Source organism: Nesoenas mayeri (genome assembly GCF_963082525.1).
Source record: "Nesoenas mayeri genome assembly, chromosome: 1".
Taxonomy (NCBI): Eukaryota; Metazoa; Chordata; class Aves; order Columbiformes; family Columbidae; genus Nesoenas; species Nesoenas mayeri.
The window spans coordinates 69,374,690-69,391,300 of NC_137541.1; positions in this window are offsets into that span (position 1 = coordinate 69,374,690).

Below are 16,611 nucleotides of genomic sequence, written 5' to 3' on the forward strand. Positions count from 1 at the left end.
AAATGCAGTGGGTTGTAACTAGGGTGACAAGAACTAAGCTGTAGGCTCAGTATCTCAGCTTGTGAGATGTGTTTGGGTGATGGCTATGGAGGAAGCTCTCAAACTGGCATCTAGGTCAGCTTAATGTCCAGAAGCCTTAAGTTTGTACCTTCTGCTGTTGCCACCTTCTACAGAAGCTGGATGAGGGCTTTCTGTGAGTCAGTCTTTACCTTTTAATTCTGCTGCCTTGACCATGGTGTTTACTGCTACACTTTATGCCTCTGTGATGCCTGCCTTCTTCCCCCGGTATTTAAGTCCTACATCCCATCTTTGGCCCTTCTCTTTGAACATCCTCTGGGTGTGGGTTGGTGTTTTTTGCATGAGCAGCAGATGGGTAAGTCATCTTTTATTAGAGAAGAAAGGGCTACTGTTTATTACTTGAATATTGCTTTCCTTTTAGCAGGAGCATGAACTACAGATGTAAAGTCTAGTTCCAGTTGTCTTAATATCTGCAAGCTAGCCTGAAATGAATACTTCTTAGTAGTGAATACTGATGAGCTCAATTATAAGTTTTATTTACATGTAGCAGTTGTGACTGAATTTCCTGAAGAATTTAGTTCTAAGTGATGTCAGCTCTTAACAAAAAAAAGTTTGTAGCACTGACTGTCCAAGCAGGGAGCAAGGAACAAGTACCCATCTGCTAGTTAGGTCAGGATTTCTTGAGGAAGCTGGAGCAGAACATGACTACAAGTAATATGTAGAGGCTCAGATGAACAAAAGGGATAGTAGATTTTCTGGGAAGCAGGAAGTGAGGGAATTGCAATACTGAAGGGGAAACACTGTGTTTGGAACAATGTCAGAGTAATTTATTTTATTTTTCCATGCATATGCTATGGCAGAAGTGACTAACACTGGTGTAATGCTTATGAAGGGAGGGAGAGCAAAGTGAGTCAGGCAAGGATCCCTGTTAGAAAGGGCTCTATCCTAGTTCAGTGAGTCAGCAGAGAAGCAAGTACTGATGCATAAGACCTATAGAGGAAAAAAAATATCTCAAAGGTAGGATGTAATGTCTATGGGAGGAGTAGACAGAGTAAATGAAAATATGACAGTAAAATACTTGTCTTTTCTATGCCATTCTAGCTTCTCCATCAGTAAACAGGTATAACTATGTTAAGACCTTAAAACCTGCCTGGAATGTGAGAAACCACTCCAGAAAGTAAAAGTACCTAAGCAGCTTTGTTCCCAAACACAAGCAGGTTTCTTCTTTAAACACAGGTGCTGCTAATCCCTTGCAATAAATTTGCTTAATGTAACTGTTTTGTGACCAAACTTGACACTATATATTATACATCTATGGGAATTGCTTGTGGATAGCAAAGAGCTGTGGGATCAGAGCAGCCCTTGCCTAGATACTAGCTGGGATCGAGATAGTAGAAGAGATAACTGGTAGTGAGAACAGATTCTATGTCAGGCACTAACATAAAACACCCCCTGTAATGCTGTTAAATGGATAATGTTGTGCAAAGATTGTACGAGGTGTTGAAATGCATGTGGCCAAGTAACAAAGCCTGGATTGCTGCTGCGTTTTGGCTTGTGCAGGTGGTGAAGCATCAACAGGCTCTGTACCCTATTGCTCTGAGGCTGCTGTCAGCTCTACTTCATGTCTGCTGTGGTGAGGAAAACAAGAGAATGTAAAGCCAAAATGCTAAAGGATATGGCTATTTATGTGTTGTAAGCTAGCAAGAAGAGTAGGGAAAAAATAATAGAGTGCATGCAGAATACGGGAATTTGCTTCAGGAAACAGCACATCTACTGTTGCAAGCATAAAATAATGTTTGACTAAGGGGTAAAGGCTTTACAGAGTCCTGAGGAAGGCTGGATTTGGTGATCTATGAGTTAATTATGCCAGAAGAAAGATTTTTAGACTTCAGAAAATCAGAGCTAGCCTGCCTCAGGAATGGAGAGAGTTTTAAGCTACCTGCATGGTCAGCCATGTTGGAAGGTGCAGCAAGGTGGAGAGAGCTTGGTTTTCCACAGAGACAGGGTTTATTGCTGGAAAATAGCTTGCTCCTTTACAGTGGAGTGGGAAAAGTCTTCTGTGGTACAGCACGCTGTCATTTTACAGGAGTCCTAGCACACCAGTATCATAATTGAATATAAGGAAAAAATGACAACAGGTCATTGAAATAGGAAAACAGAGTGGGATGTGGGAAGAAGCTGGCAGTAGTGGAAAGACAGGTGTGACCCTAATGCTTCTGGGGGAGGAGAATAAATGCTATCCTCTCAGCCACTTCAAAAATTTAAATCCATCATACCACATGCTATGTTTCAGCAATTAATAGACTTACTTACTCAAAAAGGGTGGAGATAAGACGTATTTGCAGAAGGGGAGGTTGTAGTTACATGCAGGGTAACTTTGAAAAGAGCTCCTAAACGAACTGTTCCAGTAGACAGAAAAGCCTGGATTTATTTTGCCAGGCTATGCTACTTAGGACTATACCTCCACCCTGCAGAAGGATTTGCAGATGCTTTTTAAGAGCCGCTTGTACATCTCCACTGTTGTTTTTCAGCTTAATATATGAATCCAAGGCCATCTTCAGAGCAATTGCTCTGAGGGAGAAGCGAGGGCTAAGGGTGAAAGTGGTGAGGACTAAAATTGCAGGGATAAATGTGAGTCAGATGCAGTTTCCATGGGGAATGCATTGTGAAGTTCAAGCTGAGTCCTGCCCTGTTTTCTTACAAGGTCTGAAGGCAGGAGCTTGCAAGACTTTGCAGAGACAGCTGCCTTGCAAGCCTCCAGCTGCAGGCAATGATAGAAGTATCTGAGTACTTCATCACCTTTTTTCATCCTGTTTTCTTTATTTTTCACTACCAGCCTGCTGCTGGCAGGAGGCTGATAACATGAAAGTGAGTGAGGGTCTGAGCACCCTGGGAGGATAGGGGTGTGCTGTATTGTCCTGGAAGCTGGGTGAGGAGCTAGGTGATTTGTAGTGGAGAAAACAAGTCCCTGCAGCTGCTCTCTTGTCTGTGAGGTACATCCCATAGGGTCAGGGGATGCTGTCCCTGCATGAGAGTTGCTGCTCCAACTAAGGAGCACAAGCACTAACTTAGCACAGACCAAGCTGGGTTTTGTTGGGTTTCTATGTTTAGGGGATGGTTTAAGCCTATGGCCACTGTATAATTATGATTATAAAATAGCCAACTCTTCAGTTTCTGCCTGTTGGCAGCTCTGAGGAAATGACCTAATTTGAACTGCCACCACTGAGGACCTTGAACTCTATCAAAAGTCACTTTTAAATCAACCTAGAACATCTAGACAGTTGCCAGACTTTGGCAGTGATAAAAATAGGTTAGTGAGATTTTCTTTTTCCACTGCTGGACACAGGCTTCCACATGCATGGATCTTGCAAAATGAATCCACAAGGCAGCCATTCATGGCATGTTGAATGCTTCTCTTCTCTTAGCTGTCTGTTTCATGTTCAATAGATACTTGGGCTGTGGCTGAGAACTGACCTTTTATGCCTTGTTCTTCACACTGGCATTTAGTCCCTAACTTGCCACACACTGGATTACTGCACTTTTGTATCCTACCAGCAAAATTGTTCCCTTTGAAACAGTAACACAGCATGTCCTGCTGCATAAAAGGAGTTTGCAGCTCAAGATGCTACTCTGTGGCTCTGTGTGAGGGAGGAATAGGGTAGAGGAAAGCTGGAGAAGTCATACCACAGGACAGGTTTTTCAGCTTTGTGTTGTTGTACCTACAGCTTATGCTGGCAGTGCCTCCACTCATGGAAAGATGGGGGAGTACTCAGCAGTCCTTTCCAAACCCCAAGTCGCACCTCAGCTTAAGGTTACTAATTAAAAGAGTAGCTTTAAGTATCATTGACACTCCTCTGCTGGCATTTCTCAATCCCTCTCCTTGCCTCAGGCCCTGAATGCATGGTTATCCTTGCAGCAGAGATGCAGGACAGAGTGAGTTGCCAGGTGGGCATCTTGAAATTTCAGATTGCATCCCACTATCAGCAGTGCAACAGGGCCACAGGAGAGACAGAGCCAGTTGTCTGCAAGTCAAGATTCATGACTTAATCTACTTGAAGGTTATTCAGTGCACAGCAGAAATGCAGACAGATATTTACAGTGGCAGTGGATGTTCAATAAAGTTACTATTTTGCTCCTCTTTGTATAGGACTAGTTACTTCTTTGCAGTCTTCACGACTTTATTCTGCATGTGAGTGAAGAAAAAAAAAAAATCTTTATTGTTTGGGGATCATAGTGAGGTTTGTCTCCGTTTTCAGATATGTGTCTGGTTCCCATAAAGCCACACAGCTGTGTGGTGCTATGGGGTGGAGTGGTTGCTCCACAGCACTATGGCTGCCTTTGCCAAGCGGGGGGGAGGGGAAGGGAGAGAGGAGCAAAGTCCACATTAACCAAGACTATGTGCCTCTCCTTGGCTCTAGCTTTATTTGTATACTGGATCTGCAAAAAGGGTGAATGGGGACCTATTTTGTGTTGTCAGCCACAATTATAAACCCAACTGCCTTCTGTGTCCAGTCAAACTTGTACCACAACTATCATTGTGCATGTTTTAGATGAGAAACTACTTTATTTGCAGTGTGACTGCTAGAAATAATTGTTAAATATCAAGCACCTCCTGTTATTTTACAACAGCAAGAGATAAAGCCCCCAGGAACCTCTGTTCTTGCAAGGCTGTTGGTTTGTGGCATAGGAGCACTGTGATTCATAGACTTTCAACCATTAACATTACCATAAGTGCTGGCTAAATAAAATTATTTTCATTGTGTTTTTACTTCTATTTTTCTTCTTTTCAAAGTTTTCCTAGAAGCCATGTAAACATTCAAATTTTGCATGTAGTACAGAAAGGGATTTGCCCCTCTCCCACAGTCTTTGGCTTTAGTCTTTATCCTCTATATAGGGCTGCATGGTGTGCACACCAAAAATGCTCTTGAGAAGAAGCTGAGGTGGGAAATTTGCTGTAAATGGATAAAAAAAATAAAAGACTGAGTAAAATCCCACCATCCTAATCATGCTTTAAGAGCATGTAAATGAGTGAGGCCTTTCCTTGCTCATGTAGAAGGAGAAAGGATGCTGTGCTCCATGCTTTAATATTTTTCATCAGAGGCTATGAAAGTCTCCAGGATATGAGGACAGTAAAGCTCAAAAAGAATTAGGATTGTAGGCTAACAGAGTATTTCACTATAGAAGAGACCTCAGGATGACTGAACTCCTGTCCAAAGCAGGGTTAGCCATGAGGTCAGACTGGGTTACTCAGGGCTTAGAATCATAGAATAGTTTGGGTTCAAAGGGACCTTCAAATGGCATCCAGTCCAACCCCCCTGCCATGAGCAGGGACATCTCCAACTAGATCAGGTTTCTTAGAGCCCTGTCCACTCTGGCCTTGAATATTTCCCCTGGTGGCTTCACCTAACCTGACCTTGAAAATCTCCAAGGATGGAAACTACATGGCTTCTTAGGGCAGCCTGGTTCACTGCTTGGCTGGTGTCCTGGCAAGAAAGTTTTTCCTTATGAGTTTGAGCTTCTGTTTTTTTCAGCTTATGCCTGGTGTCTTACCATGCACCACAGTGAGGAGCCTGACTCCCTCTTGTTGGTAGCCTGCTCATGGGTATGGGAAGGCTGCTGTTAGGCCCCCCCACCCCCGAATCTTCTCCAGGTCAAACAAGCCTTGTAACCCTAGCACCTTCTTACAGAAAGCATGCTTCATCTAGCATACTGGCCATCATGGTTTTCCTCTACTGAACTTGCTATAAATATCTTTCTGATAGTGGGGGGGAGGAAACTGGACACTGTTTTGGATGCAGTGGGTACTAAAAAGCTGGAGGTGATCACTTCCCTTCGTCCACTAGTTATGCTCCTGTTATTGCAATTCAGGATGCTGCTGGCCTTTGTTATGCTGGGGCACAATACCAGCTCATGTTCAGCTTACTGTCTACACAGTCTCCACCTCAGTTCCTCCTGAGGGCCTTTTCAGCAGAGCTGATCCCCAGCCTGGCAGTCCCTAACCTGTACTCTTGCTATGATGTTATTTATTCCCAGATGCAGGAGTTTGCAATTATCTGTGTTTAATTCCTTAAGCTCTCTCTTGTCCCATTCCTTCAGCCTATCTCTCTGAACAACAGCCCTGACTTCAAGCATATGGATCAGTTCCCCTGTAAACATGAGGAAAGTGGATGCCATCACCTCCTTGAGATTGTTGACAAATATGTTAAACATGACAGTTCCCTGCAGACATTTGTTATTGTCCTCCTTTAAAATGAACGTGTCTTTCTTCACACATGGAAGACTCTTGTGGTTTTGGGCTACCTGAATGTCCATTTCTGACAGTCGCCTGAAAAAAGTAATCATAACCATGGCTTTTGTTCTGCTGTTTTCTGGGAAGAGTCTGTGCCCTTTGGCTCTCCCTTGGGATGCTACAGCCCATTAGTGGCCAAGATTAGAAGAACTATGCTGATGAAAAGCAATAAGCAGTTTTTTTGGTACTTCATGGATTTGTGAAGGAAAGTGTGTCCATGATCAAGGACTTTATGGGGCAGAAAGCTGAGCAAATGTGCCACTTGGCAAGTTGTCCCTGTCAAGGTTCCCTTGTCTTTGATGGGACTGCTAATTTCACATGCCAAGGTCCACTAGAATGGGTAGAAGTTTCTCCCCTTTGTGAAGGCACCACCCTTGACTTGGCACTTCAAGTAGTAAAAGCTGATTTTTGCTGCGATCAATTCTCTTTCCTGAGCCTGTTGGCCTATCTTGTGAGCTGCTTCCTCTGTTTTTCCAGCTGTGTGGATGCAAGAGATCACATCCCTTCCCAGCACAGTAAGCTGCTTGCTTACTGCTGACAGTGTCTTGTTACACCAGGATAGGAACTCCCCTGCCTCTGGCTTGCTGGAAAAGATCCCATCTTACCCTTGGGGAAGATTTCTATAAAAAACTTTAGCTTTCCCTTCTGTAAATGTTTTGTGTTACAATATGTGTCACATTTATCTGTAAAATTAGCCCTGCAGCTGGTACTAGCTATTCTTCCACACTTTTTGTGATTGGAGCCTGTTATCAGTTTTGCCTTGTTGCCAGAGTTCAAGTGTCTGGGCTAAAACTTTCTGTGCCGCCTGCTTCAAGTTAATCAGGGGGTTTTTTGTATGTAGTGAAGTATCAGCAAACAGAGTTTAGCTATTTCCAACAATAAGCTTAGAGGAAGAAATATTGTGTTGCCGATGTTTTTTTTAGAAAAAATAAAAAATATCCAGCAAACATTTAAGTGAAATACAGCCTACAGTTTTGGAGGCAGCACCTGAGAGTTAAGGACAGCTTCTGCTTTTTGTTAGAGACATGTCTATGGCTTCTTAGGAAGGAAAAGAGCACCAAAGTGTAAGCTTCTGGGAGAGACCTTCATCTGTAGAGTCCTGCTATACCTGGAGGTGAAGCCACCCAAGCACTTGGGCACCTAAACATGTCCCTAGGCCTAAGAATACAAAGCTCAAAAGCTTTGCCTACACTTAGCCCCCCTCATTCACCAAAAATCTGTAGATAATCATCAGGCTTTTCCTGGGAACAAGAGCTGTGCCTCAATGCAAACCAAATTTTCTCACCCTGGTCAGAGCTGAGTTAGGTGGCTTTTGCCTAGGGCTGTCCCCCAGAAGATGGCCTCACCTGCCTCCCTGAGGAGGCCTCTTCTGTGTGAGAAGGCCTCTCCTAGATGCTTATGGACACCCATGGAGCATCAGAAGTCTGGGACAGCATGTAAACACTTCAGAGGCAAATTTTCTCAAGGACAAGGCAGGAGGAAGGGCCCTTTCATAGAACAGAGTCTCTCAGGACTCCTTTCTTTGCTCAGGGAATGCAACCTTCTGTCCTTCACACCGAGCTTTCTAGATGAGTACCCAAATTACTGCTCCACATGTTATCATCAGTTGCACTGGGTGGAGGAGATCAGGCTTTCTCAGCTCTCTTGAGGCTCTGTTTCACCCAGATGCACAGCACAACTCTGCCATCAGCTCCATGCATGAGGAGCACATACTGTTCTGAAAGAAACCCACGATGACCTAAAAACTGAAAGCATCAGTCCTGGCACAGCCCAACTGAAGGCTGCCAGGAGGCACCCAGGCTACTGAAGCATGTCCCAAGGTACCAGACTTTCAGTCATATCTGCAAATAGCCTCCTGCTCCAGTTTGCTGCCTTCAGCGGGACAACACCTTGCAAATTTGCTGGTTTCACTCAGATATACCTAGTCTTTTCCCCTGCCACCCCCAGGCGTCTCAACGAAACACAAACAAAATCTAGCACGACATACAGCAAGACTAGTCTTTAGAAGCAGTGTGGGAGCACTAAGTTGCAAGTGAAGAAAACATTAAAGGCAATCCTAGTCAGTGGTTAACCTGCCTTAACCTCCCCCAGAGCTCCCAGCCTCTCCTGGCTGGGAGTCACCCAGTACCCAGGCATTGCCCTAAGCCAGGGTACCTTGCTCTGGGGTCCTTTGGAGCTGGGGCTATCAAGGGAGACAGGTTTTTTGGATCATTACTAGTATTCCAAGTGCCCAGCTATTCATCTTGGGAGGTGTATCTGCTGCCTAAAACCTACTGATCTGGTTTCAGGTGCTCTGGTAGGTAGCCTTGAAGTTTTATCTCTAGTCATCCCTCCTGGTTAACTGGTTCATGTTAATTTTCTCAGCTTGATACGAACTACTTCATGGCAGACTTCACACAGCCATGTTGTAAAACAGGCTGCCGTGTATGTTGCCAAGTCCCTGTAGAAACTGCACATGACACAACATCTAAACGTGTCAGATGATGCAAAAACATTTTGCTGTGCAGCAGCTTAGGGAGCAGGTTTTTCTTATGCCTACTCCTTCATTGCTGTCCTGGTGTTGCAATATGCAGAACAGTTTGATGCTCAGCAAGATGCATGACTTTGTAGCTCAGCAGTTGTGGCACTTCTTGGAGCTGGGAGAAGAGAGACAGCAGGTCAAAGAGCACTTGTGCACTTTACAGAATGACCTCCTTTATAATGAAATTTTTAGCACAGCTGGGCCTCCACATCCCCAGGATGTTACAGGGAGGGTTATCAGAGAATCATAGAATAGTTTGGGTTGAAAGGGACCTTCAAGGTTATCTTGTCCAACCTCATTGCAATGATCAGGGACATCTTCAACTAGATCAGGTTGCTCAGAGCTCTGTCCATCCTGGCCTTCAATGTTTTCAGGGATGGGGTATCTACCACCCCTCTGGGCAACTGTTCCTGTGTTTTACCACTCTCATTGTAAAAAATTTCTTCGTCATGTCTCACCTGAATCTCCCTTCTTTTAGTTTAAAACCATCACCCCTTGTCCTATTGTAACAGGCCTTGCTAAAAAGTCTGTCCCCATCTTTCTTATAGGCCCCTTTTCAGTACTGAAAGGCTGCAATAAGCTCTTCTTGGAGCCTTCTCTTCTCCAGGCTGAACAACCCCAACTCTCTCAGGCTGACCTCACAGGAGAGGTGTTCCAGCCCTCTAATCATTTTTATGGCCTCCTCTGGACCCTCTCCAACAGGTCCATATCCTTCCTATACTGAGGGCTCCAGAGCTGGATGCAGTGCTCCAGGTAAGGTCTTACCAGAGCGGAGCAGGGGAGCAGAATCATCTCCCTTGACCTGCTGGCCACACTCCTTTTGATGCAGCCCAGGATACTGGGATCTTTTTGATTTTGCTTGTTTTGTTTCAACAGAAACATGAATAGTGCCAAAGTAGCCAGTGACCTCTATCTTTGTACAGTCGTCAAAGCTGCCAGGCAGTGGCGGAGCTGAAGGCATTCTCCAAAATCCTGGGAGAGGGTCCTAACCACTGTAACCCTAAGTGGATGAGTAGGAGCCACATTCTCCTTCTACTCCCATTCCCTATGTTTGCTAGAAGCAGCACAGAAAACTTCCCCCGGATGTCCTGTGCTGTGACCTGGAGCAGGATGGTGGCAGCACAGAGAACAAGGTGAAACTTGCATCAGGGGAAACAGAGCTGAGGGTTTGGGCTAGGAAAGTAAGGACAGGGAGAAAAGCTAGGGACTGAGTGCTAGAAAGGGTTAGTGCTAGAAACAGAGTGGGGAAGACAAATGCAGATCATAGTTATATAAATGAAAATGACAAGTAACAATGACAAGTTGTGAGGAATGACAGGAACAGGTAATATCTGGGAGAAAATGTGGTGGCCTGAGTATACAGGATATCAGACTATAAGATACAAAGGGCTCTTCTAGCTTGAAACTCTGATTTCCTCATTTAAGCTAAACAGCCAGCTGATAGACCCTTTCATAATGTCAGAGACTCCAGCTTTCTGAGAGTCATCATGTGGTAGTACAACCCCGCAACATGATGTCTAGATTCTGCTGTTTATTTAATAACAACAACAACCAGCAAAAAACAACAACAACCAAGAGCAGAGAATAGATTACATGAAGACTGCAATTTCAGGTTATGCCAGTATGAAGAATGTGGAGGAAACCTCTAATTCATGTACACATGCATTGTGATACAGATCTACAAGATCTGTATTTCCCTTTTGGCAGGAGATTGGAGGTGCTAATGAACAAATCAAGGAAGAGAAAGAAAAGTCTTGTGATTAAAAGAGACTAATGTTGTCCTGCTTCAGTCCCAAAGTGATGTGGGGCAAGTCACACTGTTGGGCTCTTACTGTATTCCTCACTTTCTGAGTGTACTAGGTAAAGTGTTTTTAGATTTGCTGAGATGCTGGGCTCACATGACAGCAGTTGAAGTCTACAGGTGCCATGGACTGCAAAACATCACACCTCCTGAAGAATTATGGCTCTATTGTCTCAGTCCATTGCCAGCACCTATTTCTGAATTTAAACATTTTTGGAAATTATTAACAACTAAGTGAGGAATTAAGGTTACATGGAGTAAATATGGCCTCAGTCACACACTGGCTGAAAAGACTAAATAATCCAAATTGCTGTCTACCTACTCAACTGGCTGAGACAGAGGCCATAAGATAAAAATAGTCTTTAATTACAAGATCACATATGCATAAGCACAAAAGAGAATGAATAAAAGTTACACCCTCATAGCAGAGTTTCCTAATTTCTGAATGCTCAGCTCTATTAACTGAAATAATTTTCTACATTTTTGAGGTGAAACATTTACGATCTTTAAAGTACTGTTCTACCACTTAAAAAGTGACTATGCGAGGCGCTTATACTACTGCCTGTCACTGGCAGCACACCAGCTACACTCTGTGTAAAGTCTCTAAGTCAGGTTTTGTTTTCTGCCTGCCAGTTCTGTTTCAAGCAGGATATTTTCCATTTTGTATGTAATTGCCACTAAAAAAACCCCAGCAAATTCCATGCATGCCTCTGCACCCTCTCCAGATAGCAGCTCCTTTTCATGTGAGTGAAACTATGTTGTGGCTAATTTTGTGCAAATACCTTTGAGGGCAAAAGGTGCTCCTGAACCAGAAACTTAATTTATTTTGTGATGTGTGGGCTCAGAGCACCTTGCTCATTTTCCCCTGGCTAAGCTGAGTTTTTCAGATCCAATAGGTTAAGCAGAAACAACTCTTACTTTAGTATTTTACTGGGCAGCATCACATTTATGCAGTCACTTTTCGGAGCAGAACAGGGAGTTCCCTCTCCTCCTCCTCTTTTTTTTTCTGTGCTTACAATCCCTCAGCCTGGGCATGGCAAAGAGAGAGGGTGTTGGTCTAGACTGTGTCCAGCACATTTATTTACCAAGAGCTTTGCCCATGTGAGGAGACTTGCCCATCAGACTGGACGTTGCTCTGGCTCCAGGGCAAATGCTCCTAAAAACAACTTTTACTGAAGCGAAGCCTGCAGAATAGACCGTCACTGAAATCAGCCAAAAGGATACTTTAAATACCTGTAGGACTCCGTGACCTTCCTCCATGCTGATGGGAGGCATCTCTATTCTCCTAGTTTTCACAGATGTGATCACTTTCCTCTAGAAACATCGGTGACACTGCTGGAAACTCTCTACCTCAAAATAGCCAAGCATCCTCTCGCAGAGGAGCAATGTTGTGTTATCTCCTGAGGAGTCCTCACCCATACCTCCAGACCTCCTGCCCCATCCACCCAACCAGGCAGGCTCAGGCTTGGGGCAGAAACTCTAATTTCACAAGGAATTAAGTCAGAGAGGAATTAAGACCATTTCTCACTGCACTCTTAATTTGGAGCCACTTGGACCAGCCGAGTGCTGTGACGGGATGCAGCTGGGCTGGCACAGCAGGTGCTGACAGTCCAAACACAACAGGGGGTTCTCACCGGGCTACCCCCCTGCCCACAAAGCCTCCTGCTACTGTTGGACCAGGGCTTCCCTCCTGCTGCCCGCCTGTGCCTTCTCCATGTCTGTTTCCACTTCACCCTTGCTTTTCCACCTTTATTCAGTTGCTTTGTAGCTGCAGTAGAGATGCATACTCCTGCAAGTATTACTCATGCTTCCCCCCATACAGAGGCTGTCCTTTGGGAGCAGCACGGCACCACAGGGTGAGGGGGATTCCCTTTCCATTTCCTCTCTTTGTGTAGCCAAGGTCAAAACAGCATTTAAAATCCATGGAATGACTCAATAAAGCACTTCTGGCAGGGTGGGGAGCCTAGTTTGGAGGAAAAAGAAAAAGATGGGGGGAAGAAAAAAAAGGCAATGCCTTTTGCTTTATGATACATTGGCTGCTATTTAGTCATCTGTATACAAAGGGCTTTTCTTCCTGAGCCATTAACGAAATGAATCAGCAGAGAGCGTGCCTCCAGATTCGTCGGGCAGGGTTTCGCCAGAGTCACATCTCGCCTGTACTCCGAGGCTGGGAGGGCTTGTGTTCTTCTGCCGCTGTGGGAGCATTACACAAACAGGAAGGTGCTTTTCAAAATGGAAGGTTGATGTAAAAATAAACCATGACTCTTCTGCAGAGAACAGCAAACAGAAATTATGGGAAACGTATTACGGGACAGCCTTTTTTGTTGCAAACAGAGCGAGCATAAACAACCCAGGCAGCAAAACAGGCTGCCACCCTGTGTGGGATGGTGGGTAGCAGCAGCCTGCAGCTTTTCACACACAGCTCACATTTGTGCAGTCCTAGGGCTGTGGCAGTGACTATGCAAACTTTTGGCTTTCACAGAGTATTTTTGCTGTACTGAACATCTCTCATCAGCTGCGGAAGATGGAGCTGGTGGGTGTTGGGGCACAGCCCATCATGACAGCCTTGCGAGCTCCCCAGAGATGTGCTCCAGCCACCGCCCCACCCCCATGCAGGAGCGCAGAGCCTGGACTTGGGATGGGGACCCCTTCTCACTACAGGTCTCCAAGTAACCTTTATTTTGATTCCTTCTTCCCTCATAGAGGCTCAGATTTAACCAGTACCCAGAAGTCATTGGCTTGCAAGAAGGGCTACCGCGGTTTCAGTACAGTTTTGGGCAGATTGAAGTGTTCCTCAGCAAACTGGAAAGATGAGCTCAGAGGACCGGTGTGCAATGCCTCAGCATGCCAACCCCAGCATGAAAATCCAAAAGAGATTAAAAGTGGTGGCTGGAAGCCTCCTGTTTCCACCTTACCCTTCTATCAGCAGAGGCTACCAGGAGGCAACTGGGTAACCCAAAGCTCACATTTGCTCTTGAAATGAAAGCTGCAGGGGCACAGCCAGAGGAGATGCCAGGCAGTGGTGGAGCCAGCAGCAGGATGTTGTCTGGACACAAACTCATTTATAAAGGACCAGATTTGTCTGCAGGCTCAGAATTCCCATCACTACCTAAACAGGATCATGCCAAGTGCCCTTTTACATGTTTCTCCTCCCCCTCTTTCTTATTATTCTCTCCCCTTGGTGCTCTCCTTTTTCTCTGACCTTCTCCCACCAAGGTTTCTGCACTCCTCAGAGATTACAGGAGTTCAAAACAAGAGGCTGTCACCTCCCCCTGATCCCCATGTATCACAGCATTTTGATTTTATGACATCTTTTGGAGCTGCATGTGGCACAAAGAAGAGCCTGGGCACTGATGGAGGGTGACCAGCCTCAGCCCAAGCCCCCACAAAGGCAGGTGAGACCCCACACAGGAACACGCAAGGCTGCCCAACCTAATTAGGTGTATCAGGATATAACCTGCTGCCACTTCTCTGAGGCACCTCTTGCTGTGGCATACCCAGAGGAAGGTGGGGGGAAAGACAAAATAAAAATAAAATTAATTTTAAAATAGTAGTAATAAAAAAATATATTTAAAACCAGACACAAACAAACAACAAGACTGCTTCTCCTCAACCCAGCCTCTCAGGAAAGCTGCCATATGACTTTTCTGTTGAAGGGAACGAAGACGGCAAGGATGAAATCACCTTCCCATAAAGAAACGGAGACTGGTTCCCCCCCCGCCCCCAACACTACACAGGTGCTTCTGCTTGAGCCCTCCCACTGTAGCACAAAGCGCAGGAAGAGCTGGGCTCCCTCTTTGCCCCAGGACCAGAAGGCAAGGTGGACTCCAGAGATAAATTTTGCCGGTAAAACTGGACACAGCTTTCTCTCTTGTTTGCATTTGCTTAAAATTCTTGAAAAGAAACAGAACTTTGCCCCCTTGTTGTAGGTGCTGTAAGTACAAGAAGTATCCCGAGAGAGTGGCATATAAACCTATGTACAACTGGAACTTTTAAGCTCCTGGCTATTTACAGCTGCCTTGCTATAAAATCAAACACTTTTCTGCAGTTTGTTTCTCCAGCAAAAACTCTTATCAGGCTGCTGTCACATCCCTGCTCTCTGTGAAACTGTTGGTTTAATGTTCAATATTTACCAACACTCCTCTGGTGGGATCACACAGACAGGGTCATGTGAGACACTAAAGAAGAGTAAGCAATGTGTCTGGGAGTCCCTCACTGTTGGTTTTGATGACTTAATGCTGTGCATCTCATGCTTTGCAGTCTCATCTGGCAGACTTATTATCAATTCTGAAGGTATGAGTATTGTTAAGCTAAACAAGGTATCACAGGTGTTTCATGCTTGTCAGCATTTAGCTAAGAAGATGCACAGCATCATCAGATAATGGATTTGGTTTTGATTCTTTTTTTAATGCTTTGTTCTTGTGCTTAGCACAGCAACATGAAGAAAAATCAATATTTACCATTCAGCAATAGATTATTTTCTCATGCTCCTTGTATCAATCTTTTTAATAAGCAATGGAAAAAATATCTTGGGAATTTCAACTGCAAAACCTAATAAATGTTGATATTTCCTAATGTATCTGGCTTTATAGAAACTAAGAAGCCTGTAAGAAAATATTTCTCTTTTTGACTAAAGCAGAACAGTTAGTTCATGAGGTTTTATGTGCTTTCACCTCATAAACCAGGACTTTCTTTCAAAAAATAATGCCTACTTGCTGGCTAAGGCACACAGGAAAAGGTTAATATGCCAAATTTATTTGTTAATACCTGAACTATTTAGGCACAGAAGGCTAACAATGTAATTATGTTAAAAATATGCAATATAGAGAATAGATACCTGTATGGGAGTGTGTGCATGTATGTACTGCTCTGCTGAAGAGCCATGTTTTGGGTAACCAGACAGCACCTTACAGTCCCTCTCCTTCTGTGGAAACGCACATGCTACAACATCCTCACTTTCATTTCCAGTTTTACAATAAAGGTTCTGAATTAGTCCAATAAAAACACACATATCCACAATTTAACTTTCTACCTCATAAAACCTCTTAATTAAGAAAACAAGAACACATTAATACTTGATAACATACACAGTTGTAACAGTTTGCATCATGTCTGACGTGCTTCAAAATTCTGACTACTTGGCTTGGCTCTTCCAATTACAATCATGATACAGAGGCAAAACAATTCTTAACTTCAGAAGAGGAGCTGCCACAGTCAGAAAGCCATGGCATTTTGAATTTTGATCCTGCTGCCCTAATGAAGTCAGTCTTCTCAGGACTTAACATGCAAAGGAAATACCTAATAAAAGCACATGAGGGCCTAAACCCAAAGTGTCTGTGCAACATGTACCTAATTCACAGAATCACAGAATTGTTGGGGGTGGAAGGGACCTTTGAAGATCATCTAGTCCAACCCACCTGCTAAAGCAGATTCACCTAGAGCAGATCACACAGGAAATTCCACTAAAAGTAAGTTGCAGTAGGGAGAATGGCACAAGATGACTGATGAGATTTCAAGATATTAGTACAGCATGTATTGCAGGTGTGAGCCCAAGTGCCTGTGCAGGTGTACCAGAGAGGCTCACACAACCATGCAAGACTCTTCACCTTCGTGGGCAGCCTGGCACAGGGCAAAAGGCTGTCACTGCTTCTATCAGCAGGAGCATCAGGCAAAAAAAATGCCTGTGTACCTGTGGAGCAGGTTAACCTTGGGTTTGCTGCGATGTCGGTGGAAACACAGAGGGGTGAATCTGGCCACCTGTGTACTCTCAAGTACCCACCCTTTCCTCCATCTGTTAACAGTGATATGGAAGAAATGGAGTTCAAAACTTCAAACCAAATTGAACTTGGCAAGTTTAAGGTACAAGCATGTAAATATATCAAGCTGCTCCACTCAAACTATTCCTGGAGAAGCCCACATCTTAGCCAAAAGCTTGAATACAAAAGATGTTCCATCTCAGAAATTTGACCATGCTCATTCAAT